Raw genomic sequence first — 20,963 nt, forward strand, 5'->3', positions numbered from 1 at the left:
TGTTTCAGACAGTGTGTTGTTCCTGCAAAATAAGCACAAGTTAAATGTTCTCCGGTATATGTTCTCAAGTTTACAAAGAACAAATTGATATTAGTGTTAGCACTGAAATGTATGTGCAGTCTGCAGTGCAAGTTTTAAGTTTTCATAAAACAATTTGATTCTGCTTGTTAAGCAGTACTGATGTGTCCATGCTTACAGAAAAGTTGAGAATACTAGCACAGAAATGGGAATTTTCTGTATGTTGTAGTGAAGCAACTCTTGGTTTTGCCAGCAGTGGAATAGAGACAAATATATGTCTGGCGAGAGTGTGTAGTTATGTATGTGAAATGTAATTTTACAGTGGTCAATAAATTCTGATTTTCTTCAGTGACACAGATATCGTGATGTGGTTGAAATTTCTTGCAATATATCGATTATCGCAGAATCGCTGTACCGTGATATTATCGTTATCGTGGGCAAAATATCGCCATAGTATCGTATCGTGAGGTATCTGGTGATACCCAGCCCTAATATATATCATATCATATATCACGCAGTTCTACCTGCTTGTTGTTCAGGCCTTTATGAAATGACGAGTGCTACGATTCGATTCCATACGCTGACACGCCTCCTTTTGAAACAGTTAGCCCATAACATTCGAGATACGAAACAACCCGACCCAATCTAAACAAACCTGACAGCAGCTTAGTGGACCAGCTAAATACTGTATGAAGAATTGATTTCAGCTCTGGAGGATTTCTCGTCGCTCGCTCATCCTGATGATCTCCTAGACAACGTGATGCAAGAGTGTTGATGATGATGAAGAGCCTCGGGGCCATCACCTGGAGACGCTCCTGATCACCACTGACCAGCACCGAGTAGGGATGTTAACCAATGACCGTTTGACCGATGGTTGACCGAATCAACGTCAACCGGTTAATTTTTTTTTGGTTGTCGGTTAAAAAAAAAAAAAATCAAATCGTTTTGAAGCTGCCGATTTTGGAGCGGAGAACCTGGAATTCTGTGTTGTAAACGCTTGGGGCATGCCATGCGGTGTAAGGACGACAGCTGACAAATCAGAAACACCCATTCAGTCATGTCCCGCCCTCCCACCCCAGTTGAAGACAGCTGCCACTCAGCGAAAGCAAAGTGTAGACACAGGCTTTTTAGCTTACAAATTACTATTCTGTTTTTTTTTTTTTAAATTATTATTAGAAGGCACATGGAGTTTAGTCCTGCCTTGGCCAGTGCATTCTGAAAGTATGTTTCGGTCTGTAGCCAACAATGCATGTTATTGCAGATCATATCTCTCCACACAAACTAAAGGCGCAGATGCCGACTTTTTCATGGCTGAATCTTGCAGATCCGATTTTTTTTTTTGGGGGGGGGGGGGGGGGGGGGGGGTGTTGGAGTGTCTGAATAATTTCATCAGAGTAAATTCTGTATTAAAATTACTAAATAAGCAAATGCCGTTACAGTCCATGAAACATAGGAAGTATGAGAAGAAAACAGTAAATCAGAAAGCTGCTCACATTTGCGCAGCTTCCGCGAAAACGTGCGCAGCTTTCTGATTTACTGTTTTCTTCTCATACTTTTTCATGGACTGTAACGGCATTTGCTTATTTAATAATTTTAATACAGAATTTACTCTGATGAAATTATTCAGACACAGGGGGCGTCGTGGCTCAGGTGGTTAAGGCGCCATACCATGAATGCGGGCGACCCGGGTTCGATTCCGGCCTGAGGTCATTTCCCGATCCCTTCCCGTCTCTCTCTCTCCCGCTCATTTCCTGTCTCTACACTGTCCTATCCAATAAAGGTGCAAAAAGCCCAAAAAAATATCTTAAAAAAAAAAAAAAAAAAAAAAAAAAAAAAAAATTATTCAGACACTCCAACGCCCCCCCCCCCAAAAAAATCGGATCTGCACGATTCAGCCGTGAAAAAGGCGGCATCCGCCAAAAGGCGCGCCGTTTGCATCCCTGTTTAAACTCACAGGTTAACTAACTTTAACTGGCTAATGAGGCTCGGTGGTCGGTCAAGATTTTTTAGTTTTCGCCATCCCTAGCACCGAGTTGGTAAAACATTCCTTTGAAATAGTCACATAACCACCAACTTGCACAAACTCTGCCCACTTTGAAATAAATAAATAAACTCCAACCAATTATTGTTTGCCAAGAGATGGCTGAAAAACTGGAACTAACAACTGAATCATTTCGAACAGATCACGCAAACGTACGAACAAACTGATTTGTTTATCTGACTCTGTCTTTACTGCTGAGGAGCCTCTCCGTCATGCCTTCATTAAAAAATAAAGTGTTTAAACAAACGCAGTCGCATTGTTCATTTGCCAGTTACTTACTATTAAAGGTCATAGGCAAGGGTCGGAGGTGAAACAGAATATCAACTTTATTGTCTAGAAGAACGACCCAAAAAGCGAATTCAGTCTTCCTGGTGTCTAATTTGCAGCCTAAAATTGAATAAAACGGTTAAAATATACTGTTTTGCCCAATTTCCGAAGGTTTGTTTACGTCTCACTTATGCGCACTTTCACCGCCAGGGGGCGTCGTCGTGACGTCATTTAAGCCAAACAGACCGGGAGCAGTTCTGTGTTTACCTGCGAACCGAGCACACGTATACGGACTTTGGTCGTGAGAGGTTGTGTAAAATGTCTGAAAGCGATAGCGATTTTGAAGTAGGAACTCTCCAAACTGAATATCGAGAGGTGAAACCGTATATGTATGACCCTATAGCCATTGCGAAGCAATCGGTGAATGTGGCTCACTGGTTTGACCGTGCAGCCTCGGAATCGGACAGTGACTCGGCCGACTCTGATCGCGGCGACCCCGGACCTCAACAAGACTCGCGCCCAAACGATTTATCCTGGTAGTTATGACAAATTCTTACTTTCGTCATAATACTAAATAAGAGCCCTTTTGAAGAATAATTAAACCGCCCTCCCTAGTGGATATAGGGAACGATTACTGGACAGCGCGCCGGTAGGCCACATTAGCCTGCCATCCGCGGCATTCTACTATTTATAGCCGACTCTAAGCGATGAAATATCCCTTTGTCTCATTTCCACAGTGATTGTACAGGATCCCTCAGAATTCTTCACTTGTCAATTGCAAGCAAAAGTAAAAATGTTTCCCTCCAATCTTCTCCTTTTTGCTTGAGCGTTGCTGCTCCGTTTCTTCTTTGACTGCTTGATTTTGTGTTCGAATTTTGTCGGAACAGCGTCAGGTTTGAGCTTCTCTGTCCGACACGGATACCTAAACTCTCCAACAGATGGGGATTCTTCAAAAAGTGATTGGAGCACAGAGTGGCGTGTTTACCCGGCTGCCAACTCTTTCGCTTCACGTGCACAATCCACTCTCTCGGAAAAAGGTAAAAACTTCTTCCTGAACCAGTCCCGTTGTTACAGTTCACTGCACAACAATAAGGCATGGGGTTTCTTTGGAAATTCCCGAACACACATCTGCACTCGAGCCGAACGGCAATGCAAATAAACGGAAGCGGACTCAACTCAAGCGATTTGTTTGCCATGAATGACAACACGCGCCGAGTGGACACAAAAATCGCAGAGCAGAAATTCGCCACGATCCGCGCTAACTTATTCTAATGATTACTTATTAACAATACTTCTTGGGACCAGAAGAAAATCTCATCTCATCTCATTATCTCTAGCCGCTTTATCCTGTTCTACAGGGTCGCAGGCAAGCTGGAGCCTATCCCAGCTGACTACGGGCGAAAGGCGGGGTACACCCTGGACAAGTCGCCAGGTCATCACAGGGCTGACACATAGACACAGACAACCATTCACACTCACATTCACACCTACGGTCAATTTAGAGTCACCAGTTAACCTAACCTGCATGTCTTTGGACTGTGGGGGAAACCGGAGCACCCGGAGGAAACCCACGCGGACACGGGGAGAACATGCAAACTCCACACAGAAAGGCCCTCGCCGGCCACGGGGCTCGAACCCAGGACCTTCTTGCTGTGAGGCGACAGCGCTAACCACTACACCACCGTGCCGCCACCAGAAGAAAATTATAGAGTTTTTTTTTTTTAACATATAAAGTTTCAAATGTGCATAAATTGAAAACCTTTGCCTATGACCTTTAAGTTACACCTCAATTACATATCGTAGTTATGCTATTTACTTACAAACACGGCAGGCTTTTAGATAGAGGGGCGTCTGGGCGTCTTTTCGACGCCCTGTACTGAAAAAAACAAGAAATTGGACGCCCTACTTTTTAGTACGACGCCCTAATATTTCCGCCCGTGTTATGTCCGGTAACTTAGCTGAATATGTTAAAAAATCGCCGAGTCTGAGCTTTCCGAGGATCTACAAGCTTTGTTGACACCGCCATTTTGGAAATTTCAGAAGTCTCGCTTTGACAGCTGTCTTTCCCGAAGACGCCCAGGGTTACCATAGCAACAGCACGAGCCCAGAGTACAAAATATAGGCACCCGCCGCAGAGCTACAGAAACACGCGTTTCTATGGCTGCACTAATTTCAAAGTTGTGAGAGCCCTCGTTATAAATAAATAAAAAACGAATACCATTATAATGTTTGAAGACTTAGCCATATTTCCTGTGTGTTTTTTTCTTTGTTATACTAAATCTTTGGACGCTAGCGGCTTTGAAAGCAAAACTGGTCAGCCGGGGTTGGTTGTCACACTGTGTTCGGGGTTGGTTGTCACATGTAATGCAATTGCAATAGGTGCACTACTGACTGAGACAAACACAGCTACAACAAGCTTTATTTATGTAGTATTCTGCGATCAGAAAGCTTTATAGCTAATTTGTCATGCTTAATATGCAACTCCAGCTCAAAAAATCCCAGAAATATACCCATTTTAATAATAATATTCATTAAAAATATACGCAGTTTGCAGTGTATTTTGTTTTGGTGTTCCCAAAGTTGATATTGTATTACCAATCTGTTATACCTACATGTATTTTGAATACATTTTCTTTAACATTTTTACATAATTCTCAAAAATATGTATGTATTTTCGGTTCCTGTACCGCCCCATTGAAATAACATTGTGACAACCAACCCTATAGGGTGTCACAATCTGTCAAAGTGTGTTTGACAGCCCATATCTTTTGAACACAACGACATAAAGTAGAAATACCACCTTCCAGTCATACCTGAGACTTGCAGCTTCCTTTGTACATTGAAAGGGACCCTATTCATACTATTGATACAAGAATGTTGTAACAAAGGCAAAAACACTTGGCTGTATTGCTCAAAATTTGCTGTCAAAATGAAGGAAATAGCATTTGAGAGCATTAGAAATTTCAAAATTTTCCGGGGGAGTACCCCCGGAACCCCCTAAAACACTCGTGCCAGCGGCGCTCAACGCGCCGCTACACCTCGCCACATACAGTGACACCTGCAAAAAAGTTAGACTCCCTAAAAAAAAATCCTGCCTAAAAGCCTGAAACACGGTAATACTACAGTAATAGTGAGCGAGCCTGCCTGTCGACCGACCAAAAACCCACGCAAGGCAGAATCCGACTGGCTCGCTGACATGGCGATTAAAAACTGCAAATTAACGTTACAGGTATTTAGCAGACGCTCTTATCCAGAGTGCAACGTACAACAAGTGCAAAAAACCTTCGAGACAAGAAAGATCTAGTGCCAACTGAACAAGTGACAGAATAACATTTATTACTCTATCCACATTCACTGGATATGAGCAATCGCGCGCTCTGATTGGCTACTCTACTACTAGGATATCAGCTCATATACCATGAGTAGAGAAAAATAAAACGCCAATGTCTGACCCCAGGCTCGACAGCACACAGCCCGGGTTGGTCAAGACCGATACACAGTTACAGTGGAGTTAACGAATGGAGGAGATGAATATTTCAGAACAACAAACTGCAGGCGAACAAACAAACAAACAATGTATATCAGTCTTTCTGGAAGTGCTAGAATTTGTTCACCTAAGCAAATGAGAAATGCAGATACGACCAAACAAACAAAGCAACGAACCATGTTTATCATTAAAGGATATGGGACATGAAACATAAAAGCACGCTATATCAGTTTCTTTCCATTAAAAATATGAATTAATTGCATCAACAAATACAAAATCATCTATTAAATTCAGCAAAATCGTTATATTCGTGATGATTATATGGCATTTCTGCTCGACTTCCGATATGCATTTTTTGCAACCGGAAGAGCCGCTGTCACGTGATCATACGTCACAAAAACTTTCGGGCACAGCACAAGCGGGTAGATGAATGGAGAAGTGGATGACAAGAAAATTGTTTTTAAAGTACATTGGACATCATACATTGGACATCATGGTGTATTGTGCTGCTTATGGTTGCAATAATTCCAATGGGAAATGCCCTGGAGTAAGTTTTTTTGCATTCCCCAAGGACCCGAAGCTGAGGAAAGTGTGGGCTCACCTGCGCATGCGCAGTAGGCTTCGCGCATGCGCAGTAGGCTTGGTAGGATAACTTTACAGAACACCTGTTGAAAAAAACTTTGCACCTACTGTTTCCCACAAACTGTATTCGGACCATTTCACTGAGGATTCTTTCAACATTAATACTCAGGTACTGAGCGATATTAATTCATGAAACATGAAACAGGAAGTATAAGGATGAGAAAAAAAAAAACAGTTTAAATCGGGAAGCTGCGCACATTTGCACCAGGCTGCACAAATGTGCGCAGCTTCCCGATTTAAACTGTTTTTTCTCATCCTTATACTTCATGTTTCATGAATTAATATCGCTTTTTTTTTTTAAATCGGATCTACGCGATTCAGCCGTGAAAAAGGCGGCATCCGCCGAAAGGCGCGCTGTTTGCATCCCTGCACGGAGGCCAGGGGACAGGGCAGGAATATTTTTGTTGATATGAGTGATCCGGTGCGATTTCGCGACCCCCCTGTTGAAGACCTCTGCGCTAAGCGACTGAAAGCCGAGGTAAGGATTAGTATTATAATTACTGATTATCATAATTCTGACTCGTTTCGCCATTTTGAATGTTTTCATCTCGGACTCTGGAAGCATTGTATCTCAATCAATCTCAAAAAACATCAGCAAAAAAAAAAAAACTAGCTTGCAACGGACTTTAGCTAGATCTATGATGAACTTTCAATGTATGATACAAAAATAATACTTCTTTCAACAGATCATTAGCCTTTGAGCAGAATTGTTTTTAACTTACCAGGAAGTGTTATCGAGCCGACCGCTTTCAGTTTCATGAGGGCTGAATGAACTCTCACTCTCAGAATCATCTGACCCGTCAGAGTAAAGACAAGATCCATGTTCATGTGAATTTCCAGCTATCGGTTCGAATTGATAGGGTCTAACTTCACATCTCTGTGAAACATCGGGAATATCACTGTCGATGGTGTCCATTTCGGTAACCTGTTTACATTAGATTCCCAAGCGCTGGCTCCTTGGAAAGTTTTTGTTACGTCACGGCTCACTTGACCACCTAGCTCATTGACGAATCCTTGTTTTACGCTGATGTATAAAAAAACTTGAATAATGTGATGATTTTCACATTTTTGATGCCCTGCAGTGATTTAGATGGCATTTCTTATGTCCTTTATACATAATTATGCCCAGGTAAAAATCCATGTCCCATATCCTTTAAGGAGGTACTAATGGAGAGCGAGCTCCGCCCCCGGGGGCAGGACATAACCATGATTGGTTGAACGCAACACGAGCGGTGGCTACAATTATCCACAGTCCATAATTAATTAATTATCGACACCTTTTCAGATTTACCAATAAAAACAAAGGTGAGTTTTCCAAAGCTGAGTTTCAGTTCCAACAGTTATTATTGGTTAATTAATCAACCGGAAGACCCGCCTCACACTTTGATCTTGTCATCTGATGACACAGCTCGTTACCTGAGATGGAATTTTTTTCACACGATCAGCAATCTTTCAGAAAACCTAGACATTATCATCATGGTGGAAAGATCACGGACATGTTTTTACTGATCAAATTCACCGATATTTCATGATCTCCTCGTCCAAACCTACTTTGTTTCTCACTCTTTCATTCGACAGCCGCCATTTTGTATCTAAACGCGCGTTTGAGAAGTCACTCACGTGAGGTGTCGACAATAGTGATCGCTTTCCACTAACGGTGTCCACCATTATCGACACCCTGCGGGATTAAGGGACATTTACAACTGTCATGGATCGATCTTTGTGTAACATTGCTGAAGTAGAACAATGAAGTACTTTAAAAACATAAAAGTGCTGTGATTTTATAATAATTTTTTTTCTGATTCATAACAGAATGGAATGTTTATAGAGTATTTGGAAATATAATTAGACCAGAATTAAATTCCTAGAATATAAAAATAAATTATATGCTTGAAATAGTCAGACTTTTCTATAACATTCAGATTTTTTTGTTTTTGCAGTTTGTTGTAAATCTCTACCACATATTACAATATCAGGAGACATTTTATATTTGGGTTCGAGGAATGATATGCGACCTTTGACCTGGATGTTCATGCGGTTACAGTGTCGATTTCCTGTTGACATTTATTGGTAAACGACAAAACTAGAAATTAATACAAACAACAACGAATGATGAACAAAATGTGATCTACGAAAATACTGAGAAAGCGGGTAGAAAGTGGAACAAAAAGATTTTCTGACGCAGGTTAAACATTATCAGGTCATTTGTTTATGAACATTCCTCATTTACATAAACACCGACATCCAGATATTTATATAAATAATTGTGGAATGGGGTCACGTGATCCGATACGCTAAGTAATCGGGAATCAACTCATTTTTCCCCAGTGGGAGTTTGAGTAATTATTCATGCACAATTTACGTACTGAAAGTCTTTTCTACTTTTGCAACGGCCAAAAGATCGTTAAGGTGTCGATAATTGTAGTACAGGACAAGTCATGGAAATATTTTAATAGTTTTTCCAGGAAGCAAAGAATGAAATTATTAAAAATGAAAATATCTCCCAAACTATCTATCAACTTATTTAAGATATTTTAAAGATTATTTTTAAGACAGAGTTAAAACATCTACATTGCTGTTCTTAACAATAATGGAGTGATGGGTCTGTCTCAGAAACTGGGTACTGTGGGGGTCCCCCACTAAACATACTCACAGTCAATAAACTATACGGTTTTGAATGGTGATGTTGGTTTTAATTTGAAATAAAATGATGAAAGGAATAATACAGATAAAACTAAATCTTTGATGTGAATACTCTATTCAGAATTTGGCAAAAATTCTGCAAATTTGTGGAAAAACGGCGGCTTGATCTGGGACATGATAAACGGTCGACTACATCGCGTTCCTTTAAAAAGGTTGTAGTCCACTGAAAAGTCTACAGTTATCACTGATTGTATTTTAAGTTGTAACTTTATCCACCTAAGGATTGGTGCGCTCACAGAATAATCATAACCGTAATAAAACATCACGCAAAATATTTCATCACTGTCGTAACTCCATTTTCCGCATATCCAAAACCAATACGATCGTGTGTTTTGATCTAAATGGAAAGCCTCAGGGTCAAGGTCACAACCTCACCAAAAGTAGTAACTTAAAATCACTACGCCATATAAACATTTAGTTATAAATCTGCGATTTTGTTTTTTAAAACAAAAGCTGAAAGTAGCTGAAAGAATATGTATCTTACAGAATATGTTACGATGGTAGCTGGTCTTGTATGAATTTCTGAGCTATAAAATGAGTCGTGGTCTATTTTTTACCGTAGCGTGTTATTTGCGTGCGGGGAAGGACACGCATTAACAATTTGCATGTGTAGAATGGAATTTTCCACTCCAGCAGTTAGAAGTTGATCGTGCTTCCATTTGCGGTCTCTCTGTTACGCGGGTGATCTGTTCGGACGTTATCACTGAAAAGGTGAGTTTTGACAGTTTTATTTTGTTTTAGTCTTGCAGTATAAGGCAATAGAATGTTTCTTTTTCATCTTACTTTCATATTTCGTAGTGTTTGAGTATTTTTGGCCAATATTTTGCAACCATGGTCAATTTAGATCGAACTTTTGATAGAATCTACGGCCAGTCATTTTGCCCCGCCCCCGCTCCATCCGGTGCGGTAGTGATGTCCCGTTGCTCGCGCGCCGCAGCAGAGACCCGCGCGACCTTCAGCCGGTACAGTCGCTGTTCTTTTACCACCGCCGTTATTCTCATCTTTCCGGTGTGTTCTTGATTTTTCCATTGTGTCCTATTTCGCCATATCAAATATCCAAAATGTATCATATTATTCATATTTAAGTGAATAATCAATTCAGTCATCATAACTTGGCATTTTTAACCCAAGCAATCAAAAAGAGGAAATTTATTCAATATTTTCACTCCTCTGTGAAGGAGGGGCTTTAATTCTTCATGATGGAGTTATTTTATATGGAAATCAATTTTACAAAAGCATTTGAATTGTAATCAAAAACGTTTTCCCCAGTGGAGGCCAGATAAAGCAAGATGCTATCTTTATTCTTATTAAACATGACAAAAGAAACATTGAGTGTTAGGGAAATGCAAAAAAAAAAAGTAAAATTAGAACATTTATTTTTTGACCAGAATGTCCCAAATGAGAGAGCAGTTTCTCAGACGGACCCTGATACACAAACAAAAAAGAACACTAATTTTGATTTCTAGGGCATTTAAAAAAAACAGAGGGGTGTTAAACTAGGTCTCTAAGAACCATTAAGATATAAATAACTACAGCAAACTAAACAATATCACTGACATTCAAGATAAACAGCTGAATAACGGTCAAACAACAACAACCAGGGTGTCTGCAGGCTTGAACAAGTTCAATTTAAGACTTTTTAAGACCATAGCAGGTTAAAGGAACAGTCCACCGTACTTCCATAATGAAATATGCTCTTATCTGAATTGAGACGAGCTGCTCCGTACCTCTCCGAGCTTTGCGCGACCTCCCAGGCAGTCAGACGCGCTGTCACTCCTGTTAGCAATGTAGCTAGGCTCAGCATGGCCAATGGTATTTTTTGGGGCTGTAGTTAGATGCGACCAAACTCTTCCGCGTTTTTCCTGTTTACATAGGTTTATATGACCAGTGACATGAAACAAGTTCAGTTACACAAATTGAAACGTAGCGATTTTCTATGCTATGGAAAGTCCACACTATAATGACAGGCGTAATGACGGAGCTCAGTATCAATGCGCTGTCGAAGCGCGCAGAAGGTGTTAGTACGCCTGTCGTCATAGTGCGGACTTTCCATAGCATAGAAAATCGCCACGTTTCAATTTTTTTAACTGAACTTTGTTTCATATCACTGGTCATATAAACCTATGTAAACAGGAAAAACGCGGAAGAGTTTGGTTGCATCTAACTACAGCCCCAAAAAATACCATTGGCCATGCTGAGCCTAGCTACATTGCTAACAGGAGTGACAGCGCGTCTGACTGCCTGGGAGGTCGCGCAAAGCTCGGAGAGGTACGGAGCAGCTCGTCTCAATTCAGATAAGAGCATATTTCATTATGGAAGTACGGTGTACTGTTCCTTTAAATTTAAGACTTATGCCGCACAAAAAAAAATAAAGAAAATTGGGAGAGCCTGAATTACTTTCGAAATAACAAAATTTATTATCATTCACCAACGAACTCATTATATCCCTAGGGTGCGCTCTTGCATTAATGAGGAACTAAGTTGCAGTGGAGCCAAAGACATCCCGCAAATCACTTGAGGATGAGGCATTCGATTCCGTACGGTTTGCGTGTTGTAGCCTTACAGTTTGCACGGAGTTAGCTGATACACCGTCTCAAGATGTGCTTGGACCTGACAACGGTGAACAAAATTGAGTGATGGCATGCGATTGTTGCAGACTTTTATGGGCAGCCTGGTGCTTCTCCGCTTTCGCGTGCGATTCCGGTGCCTTTACACCCAGGGTGCTGAGTTTGAGTGTTCTTTTGCACAATGTGCAGTACGCCTCAAACGGATTGTTTGGTACACGTTTTAACCAGTCTACGAAATCATTGCGTTCAAGCCAGCAGTCGTTAAACTTGCATTTGCCCATTTTGCTACAAACCGTGACAATAGGGCTGTGCGATATGGGAAAAAATGAATATCCCGATACATTTTCTCCATTTCACGATATAGTATATCTCGATATATTTAAATCTCCTCTAAAGGACCCCATGAAATCTAACTTTTACTCTTTTCACTACAGTCCCTGCAGATTAAATAACATTCTTGGTTAACTTTACAGGTGGTTTTCAACAACACATTTTAATTTCTCATGTTCGTGATTAATCACAATTGAATTGAAATAAGACTATTTTTATTCAACAAAGATGTGGCACAAACTGCAAAAACAATCTTGAAAATTGCAACAAAGGGGCAACGCAATACAGAGCTGCTCAGAGCTCAAACCAATAAAGTGCAGCTCAACACTGAGAAAGACATTTAGCCTAAATAAGAAAAGTGCTCATTCATTAACCCATTGACGCCTGAAACGCCTGCAAAAAAACGTCTGCAAATGCCTAAGCCAGTTTTTAGAAAAGGTCCCCATCTGCCTGAGGGTTTTCTGAAATAAAAATAATTAATTGAAAACGCCTATGAAAAATTCAATATCTCAGCCTCTGAAGCACATAGACATGAAATAAGTTGCATTTAAAAGATAAAATTCTCTGCTTTTATTGGATCATGCTCATTCAGCATTAACACTAACACATTTGTTAACACATAGATGAGTCTTGAAAATAATGACAAATCAACAATGCTGCGTTATGCAGCAACCGGCATTTGGGGCAGTGTTGCGTTATGCAACAACCGGCGCTAGGGGCAATGTTGCGTGACGCAGCATCCGGCGTCAATGGGTTAAATTATTTAAAAAAATAGACCTCCAAGCTATTAACCTGACTACTGAGAACCACTGGAACATTCACAATAGAGAGAGAGATTGAGGGAGAGAAGAGAAAGATCTGCAAAACATCATTTTTCTCTTTGCACACTTTTGAACTGAGTGTTTTCGGGCTCTGCCTCTCAGATGTGTAGAATTCCGGTATTGCCTTCTCTGTAAAATGTCTGCGACCAGGCAACTCATGTTTGGGATCGAGTGCGTTTAGTAATTTTTGGAAGCCTGGTTTTTCCACTATACTAATTGGGATCATGTCTTCGGCAATGACGTTAGTGATTGCATCCGTTATAGCTCTCCATCTCTGACTCGGTTTCTCATATGGGGTGGCTTTGGAGATCGAGGCCGCTAGGGTCATTTTTTTAGCTCGTGGGCAAGTAGTTCGGAGTTTAAGAGACTCTTCATACTGTACCGGGTGAGTTTCAGGTGATGGAACATATTTGTAGTGCTGCTGCCTTTCGTAATGACGGGGTTTTTTTTGCACACTTTACAAATTGGCATTTGCTGTTCCACGTCCTCCTCGCGATATCCAAAAAATGCCAGATGACTGACCCCTTACTAGTTCTTTTAGGAACCAATTCGTCCGCTTCCACTTTTAATTTGTCGCTGAGATTGACAGAGCTTACACAGTAGCCTACGCAACACCAGCGACTGCACGAACTGAGTCAGCGCTGTAAACCGGAACCAGGAAATCTTCCACAGTGTTGCCAGATACTGCTGACGTTTTCCAGCCCAAAATATGTTCAAAACCCGCTAAAACGCACTTAAAACCGCCCAATCTGGCAACACAACCGAAACTAGAAAATCTTCCCGGAAGTTCCTTTCAGCACCGAGATGCCAACCAATCCCGGGTGACATCTAGGTGCTGAAAGGAACTTCCGGGAAGATTTTCTACGTGCAGAATAATTCTGCACGTAACCTAGGTCTTAAATTACCCAAATGAGATTTTAGACCAACAGTGCAAAATATCTCTGCATTTTAGACTTTTTTAGGCCTTAAATTGAAAATGTGTAATTTTAGACTTTTTTAGACTCCGCGGACACCCTGAACAACGTATATCAGTCATTCTGGAAATGCTAGAATTTGTTCACCTAAGCGAACGAGAAATGCAGATACAACCAAACAAAGCAACGAACCATGTTTATCATTAAGGACGTACTAGTGGAGAGCGAGCTCCGCCCCCAGGGGCAGGACATAACCGTGATTGGTCAAACACAACACTAGTACAGGATAAGTCATGGAAATATTTTAATGGTTTTCCAGGAAGTGACAAACAAAATGATTGAAAATGAAAATATATCTCCCAAACTATCAATCAATTTATTTATCTCATCTCATTATCTCTAGCCGCTTTATCCTTCTACAGGGTCGCAGGCAAGCTGGAGCCTATCCCAGCTGACTACGGGCGAAAGGCGGGGTACACCCTGGACAAGTCGCCAGATCATCACAGGGCTGACACATAGACACAGACAACCATTCACACTCACATCTACGGTCAATTTAGAGTCACCAGTTAACCTAACCTGCATGTCTTTGGACTGTGGGGGAAACCGGAGCACCCGGAGGAAACCCACGCGGACACGGGGAGAACATGCAAACTCCACACAGAAAGGCCCTCGCCGGCCCTGGGGCTCGAACCCAGGACCTTCTTGCTATGAGGCGACAGTGCTAACCACTACACCACCGTGCCGCCCCAATTTATTTATTTTAAAGATAATTTTTAAAGTATCTATTTACAACCCCGATTCCAAAAAAAGTTGGGACAAAGTACGAATTGTAAATAAAAACGAAATGCAATAATTTACAAATCTCAAAAACTGATATTGTATTCACAATAGAACATAGACAACATATCAAATGTCGAAAGTGAGACATTTTGAAATTTCATGCCAAATATTGGCTCATTTGAAATTTCATGACAGCAACACATCTCAAAAAAGTTGGGACAGGGGCAATAAGAGGCTGGAAAAGTTAAAGGTACAAAAAAGGAACAGCTGGAGGACCAAATTGCAACTCATTAGGTCAATTGGCAATAGGTCATTAACATGACTGGGTATAAAAAGAGCATCTTGGAGTGGCAGCGGCTCTCAGAAGTAAAGATGGGAAGAGGATCACCAATCCCCCTAATTCTGCGCCGACAAATAGTGGAGCAATATCAGAAAGGAGTTCGACAGTGTAAAATTGCAAAGAGTTTGAACATATCATCATCTACAGTGCATAATACCATCTACAGTGCATAATATCATCAAAAGATTCAGAGAATCTGGAAGAATCTCTGTGCGTAAGGGTCAAGGCCGGAAAACCATACTGGGTGCCCGTGATCTTCGGGCCCTTAGACGCCACTGCATCACATACAGGCATGCTTCTGTATTGGAAATCACAAAATGGGCTCAGAAATATTTCCAGAGAACATTATCTGTGAATACAATTCACCGTGCCATCCACCGTCGCCAGCTAAAACTCTATAGTTCAAAGAAGAAGCCGTATCTAAACACGATCCAGAAGCGCAGACGTCTTCTCTGGGCCAAGGCTCATTTAAAATGGACTGTGGCAAAGTGGAAAACTGTTCTGTGGTCAGACGAATCAAAATTTGAAGTTCTTAATGGAAATCAGGGACGCCATGTCATTCGGACTAAAGAGGAGAAGGACGACCCAAGTTGTTATCGGCGCTCAGTTCAGAAGCCTGCATCTCTGATGGTATGGGGTTGCATTAGTGCGTGTGGCATGGGCAGCTTACACATCTGGAAAGACACCATCAATGCTGAAAGGTATATCCAGGTTCTAGAGCAACATATGCTCCCATCCAGACGACGTCTCTTTCAGGGAAGACCTTGCATTTTCCAACATGACAATGCCAAACCACATACTGCATCAATTACAGCATCATGGCTGCGTAGAAGAAGGGTCCGGGTACTGAACTGGCCAGCCTGCAGTCCAGATCTTTCACCCATAGAAAACATTTGGCGCATCATAAAACGGAAGATACGACAAAAAAGACCTAAGACAGTTGAGCAACTAGAATCCTACATCAGACAAGAATGGGTTAACATTCCTATCCCTAAACTTGAGCAACTTGTCTCCTCAGTCCCCAGACGTTTACAGACTGTTGTAAAGAGAAAAGGGGATGTCTCACAGTGGGAAACACGGCCTTGTCCCAACTTTTTTGAGCTGTGTTGTCGTCATGAAATTTAAAATCACCTAATTTTTCTCTTTAAATGATACATTTTCTCAGTTTAAACATTTCATATGTCATCTATGTTCTATTCTGAATAAAATATGGAATTTTGAAACTTCCACATCATTGCATTCCGTTTTTATTTACAATTTATACTTTGTCCCAACTTTTTTGGAATCGGGGTTGTATTTATTTCTTAGATCTAGCTATTTATTTTAAGATATCTACATGGCTGGCTGTTCTTAACAATAATGGAGTGATACAAAAAAAAAAAACATTAATTTTGATTTCTAGGGCATTTAAAAAAAACAGGTCTCTCAGAACCGTTACGATATAAACAACTACAGCAAACTAAACAATATCACTGACATTCATGATAAATAGATGAATAACAGGACAACAACAACAACAATGTATATCAGTCTTTCTGGAAATGCTAGAATTTGTTCACCTAAGCGAACGAGAAATGCAGATACGACCAAACAAACAAAGCAACGAACCATGTTTATCGTTAAGGACGTACTAGTGGAGAGCGAGCTCCGCCCCCGGGGGCAGGACATAACCGTGATTGGTCAAACACAACACTAGTACAGGATAAGTCATGGAAATATTTTAACGGTTTTCCAGGAAGTGACGAACAAAGTTATTGAAAATGGAAATATATCTCCCAAACTATCAATCAATTTATTTATTTATTTTAAAGATACTTTTAAAATTATCTATATTTATTTATTTATTAGAACTAGCTATTTATTTTAAGATATCTACATGGCTGTTTTTAACAATAATGGAGTGATACAAAAACAAAAAAAACATTAATTTTGATTTCTAGGGCATTTAAAAAAACAGGTCTCTCAGAACCGTTAAGATATAAACAACTACAGCAAACTAAACAATATCACTGACATTCAAGATAAACAGATGAATAACAGGACAACAACAATGTATATCAGTCTTTCTGGAAATGCTAGAATTTGTTCACCTAAGCGAACGAGAAATGCAGATACAACCAAACAAACAAAGCAACGAACCATGTTTATCGTTAAGGACGTACTAGTGGAGAGCGAGCTCCGCCCCCGGGGGCAGGACATAACCGTGATTGGTCAAACACAACACTAGTACAGGATAAGTCATGGAAATATTTTAACGGTTTTCCAGGAAGTGACGAACAAAGTTATTGAAAATGGAAATATCTCCCAAACTATCAATCAATTTATTTATTTATTTTAAAGATACTTTTAAAATTATCTATTTATTTATTTATTAGATCTAGGTATTTATTTTAAGATATCTACATGGCTGTTTTTAACAATAATGGAGTGATATAAAAAAACAAAAAAACATTAATTTTGATTTCTAGGGCATTTAAATAAAAAAACTAGGTCTCTCAGAACCGTTACGATATAAACAACTACAGCAAACTAAACAATATCACTGACATTCAAGATAAACAGATGAATAACAGTCCTACAACAGCAACAATGTATATCAGTCTTTCTGGAAATGCTAGAATTTGTTCACCTAAGCGAACGAGAAATGCAGATACGACCAAACAAACAAAGCAACGAACCATGCTTATCATTAAGGATGTACTAGTGGAGAGCGAGCTCCGCCCCTGGGGGCAGGACATAACCGTGATTGGTCAAACACAACACTAGTACAGGATAAGTCATGGAAATATTTTAACGGTTTTCCAGGAAGTGACAAACAGTTATTGGAAATGGAAATATATCTCCCAAACTATCAATCAATTTATTTTAAAGATACTTTTAAAATTATCTATTTATTTATTTATTAGATCTAGCTATTTATTTTAAGATATCTACATGGCTGTTTTTAACAATAATGGAGTGATATAAAAAAACAAAAAAAACATTAATTTTGATTTCTAGGGCATTTAAAAAAAAAAACTAGGTCTCTCAGAACCGTTACGATATAAACAACTACAGCAAACTAAACAACATCACTGACATTCAAGATAAACAGATGAATAACAGGACAACAACAACGTATATCAGTCTTTCTGGAAATGCTAGAATTTGTTCACCTAAGCGAACGAGAAATGCAGATACGACCAAACAAACAAAGCAACGAACCATGCTTATCGTTAAGGACGTACTAGTGGAGAGCGAGCTCCGCCCCCGGGGGCAGGACATAACCGCGTGATTGGTCAAACACAACACTAGTACAGGATAAGTCATGGAAATATTTTAACGGTTTTCCAGGAAGTGACAAACAAAGTTATTGAAAATGGAAATATATCTCCCAAACTATCAATCAATTTATTTTAAAGATACTTTTAAAATTATCTATTTATTTATTTATTAGATCTAGCTATTTATTTTAAGATATCTACATGGCTGTTTTTAACAATAATGGAGTGATATAAAAAAACAAAAAAACATTAATTTTGATTTCTAGGGCATTTAAAAAAAAAACTAGGTCTCTCAGAACCGTTAAGATATAAACAACTACAGCAAACTAAACATCACTGACATTCAAGATAAACAGATGAATAACAGGACAACAACAACGTATATCAGTCTTTCTGGAAATGCTAGAATTTGTTCACCTAAGCGAACGAGAAATGCAGATACGACCAAACAAACAAAGCAACGAACCATGCTTATCATTAAGGATGTACTAGTGGAGAGCGAGCTCCGCCCCCGGGGGCAGGACATAACCGTGATTGGTCAAACACAACACTAGTACAGGATAAGTCATGGAAATATTTTAACGGTTTTCCAGGAAGTGACGAACAAAGTTATTGAAAATGGAAATATATCTCCCAAACTATCAATCAATTTATTTTAAAGATACTTTTAAAATTATCTATTTATTTATTTATTTATTAGATCTAGCTATTTATTTTAAGATATCTACATGGCTGTTCTTAACAATAATGGAGTGATATAAAAAAACAAAAAAACATTAATTTTGATTTCTAGGGCATTTAAAAAAAAAAACTAGGTCTCTCAGAACCGTTACGATATAAACAACTACAGCAAACTAAACAATATCACTGACATTCAAGATAAACAGATGAATAACAGGACAACAACAACAACAACAACAACGAAATATATATAAATAATTTTTTGAATTTTGGGTAAACGTGTAAAGTGCGCTCGCGCTTCAGGGTTCGAGCGTTGGCCGTTAGCCCCGCCCCTAGTGCCAGACACGTGGACCGGACAGATCTCCCGCAGAGAGAGAGAGAGAGAGAGAGAGAGACACCACTTCCGTAGTACGTTTTTTTTCCTCCTTCAACAAACTGAAAATAAGCCACAGAATCGAAACAGAGTCCCCGCGCGTGCGGTCTGTGAAAGCGGCCATGTCCGAATTCTCAAAGCTGAACAGCGCTGTCCATAAACAAACAAACACACACACACACAAATAAACATGTTAACGGAAAACTCGCGAGCAGAAAAGCAGACGGAGCCTCGTGAAACGGTCTCGCGCGCGCACGCGCAGACAGAGTCACCGAATAAACCGCTCGAACTTCACCGACATGTCGGAACGGGAACTGTGTGCTGTAGCCGGTGGGTACCGCGGCAGCACGTGACTCCAGATTAACAAGAACAAACAAACAAGCAAGAACGGTACCTTAGTTCGGTGTGAGCGCGTGTGGAGTCGGGCGGCGGCGCTGTGTGTGTTCCCGCGGGCGGGCGGACTGACTCTCGGGCCGTTGGTCGCGGCGCAGCTGCTCTGTTCCTCTCAGACGCAGCATTGGCGGCGGTGGTTGTCGGTGTTTTCCGGTCGGGTTACGTTACAATCACATGACTGACTGAGGGACCTTAAACACGGCGCGCAGGCGGCTGTGAGGGGAGGAGGGGGCGCGCGCGCGCACAGTGATGGGGGGTGCCAAAACAAATGAAGTGTTTAGCGGTATGCGCGCGCCAAGATAGCACGAGCCGTGAAATGTGAAATGTTTTGGCCCCCGGGGTCGCCATGTTTACACACTGCGCGCGCGCGCTCTCTCTGAATCCGGGAGAGAACCGGAGGACACCTTCATCATCATCATCATCCTCATCCACCCAGTGACACGCAGAGAGAGAGAGAGAGGAGAGAAAAGAGAGAGAGAGAGAGACGCTGAAAGAGAGAGAGAGGAGAGAAAAGAGAGAGAGAGAGAGACGCTGAAAGAGAGAGAGGAGAGAAAAGAGAGAGAGAAGCTAAAGCGGCTAATTTGCATGTCAGTTGGCAGGGCTTCGGCTCGCGCTGTATTTCAGGTTCCGCTCACCTCAGCGCGTGAGACCCTGCCATTAAAAAAATTAAAAGTCACCCGCACGTGCAGTGACCATAAAAGGAAGAAGGTGACCGTTAAACGGACAGCAGTGAAGTGAGGTGTTTGTGCTCGTCACGCGGCTCTCAGTGGCGTAAAACGCTTTTGTTTGTTTTTGTTGAACATGTCGACATTAAATCGTTCCCTCGTCGTTTTCGTCATTGGACATTTTTGTACTTTAAACTCCCAGGTTTCGGATTTTAAATCTTTTTTTTTTTTAATAGCTTTAGAGACTAAAAGGGCAGAATTTGTGGAAAAGTAAATAAATCTAATAATTAGTGGAAAATATATGAATGTGTGAATTATTAAAGATTACATGTTTGTTTTGCAAAATGAAATTCCTTAAAACTTTTATATTGAAATTATCACTTTGTTTAAATTTGCTGAAAATAGCAAATTTCCTTAACGATCACGAGAAAAGACTTTCAGTGAACTCAAACTTCCACTGGAAATAAAACGAGTTTATTCCTGATTACTTGGCGTATCAGATCATGTGACACCGTTCCACAATTATCGACACCTTTGTCCACAGTTATCAACACCTTTGTCCACAGTTATTGACAGCGTTCCACAATTATCGACACCTTTCTCTACAGTTATCCACACCATTCCACAATTATTGACACTTTTATCCACAGTTATTGATAGTGTTCCACAATTATT

General features: G+C 40.5%; 1 protein-coding gene across 2 annotated transcripts in view; it reads right to left on the bottom strand.

Moving 5' to 3' along the window:
• The window catches only part of zbtb2b (zinc finger and BTB domain containing 2b), a 58,258-nt gene extending 38,286 nt beyond the window's left edge, over positions 1-19,972 (bottom strand). For both annotated transcript variants that reach the window (XM_060915788.1, XM_060915789.1), the window contains exon 1: positions 19,625-19,972. The gene's annotated coding sequence lies outside the window, so the exon portion shown is untranslated. The remainder of the gene's footprint in view (positions 1-19,624) is intronic.
• Positions 19,973-20,963: the final 991 nt, after the last annotated feature.

Source organism: Neoarius graeffei, chromosome 3 (assembly GCF_027579695.1).
Source record: "Neoarius graeffei isolate fNeoGra1 chromosome 3, fNeoGra1.pri, whole genome shotgun sequence".
NCBI classification, from domain to species: Eukaryota; Metazoa; Chordata; class Actinopteri; order Siluriformes; family Ariidae; genus Neoarius; species Neoarius graeffei.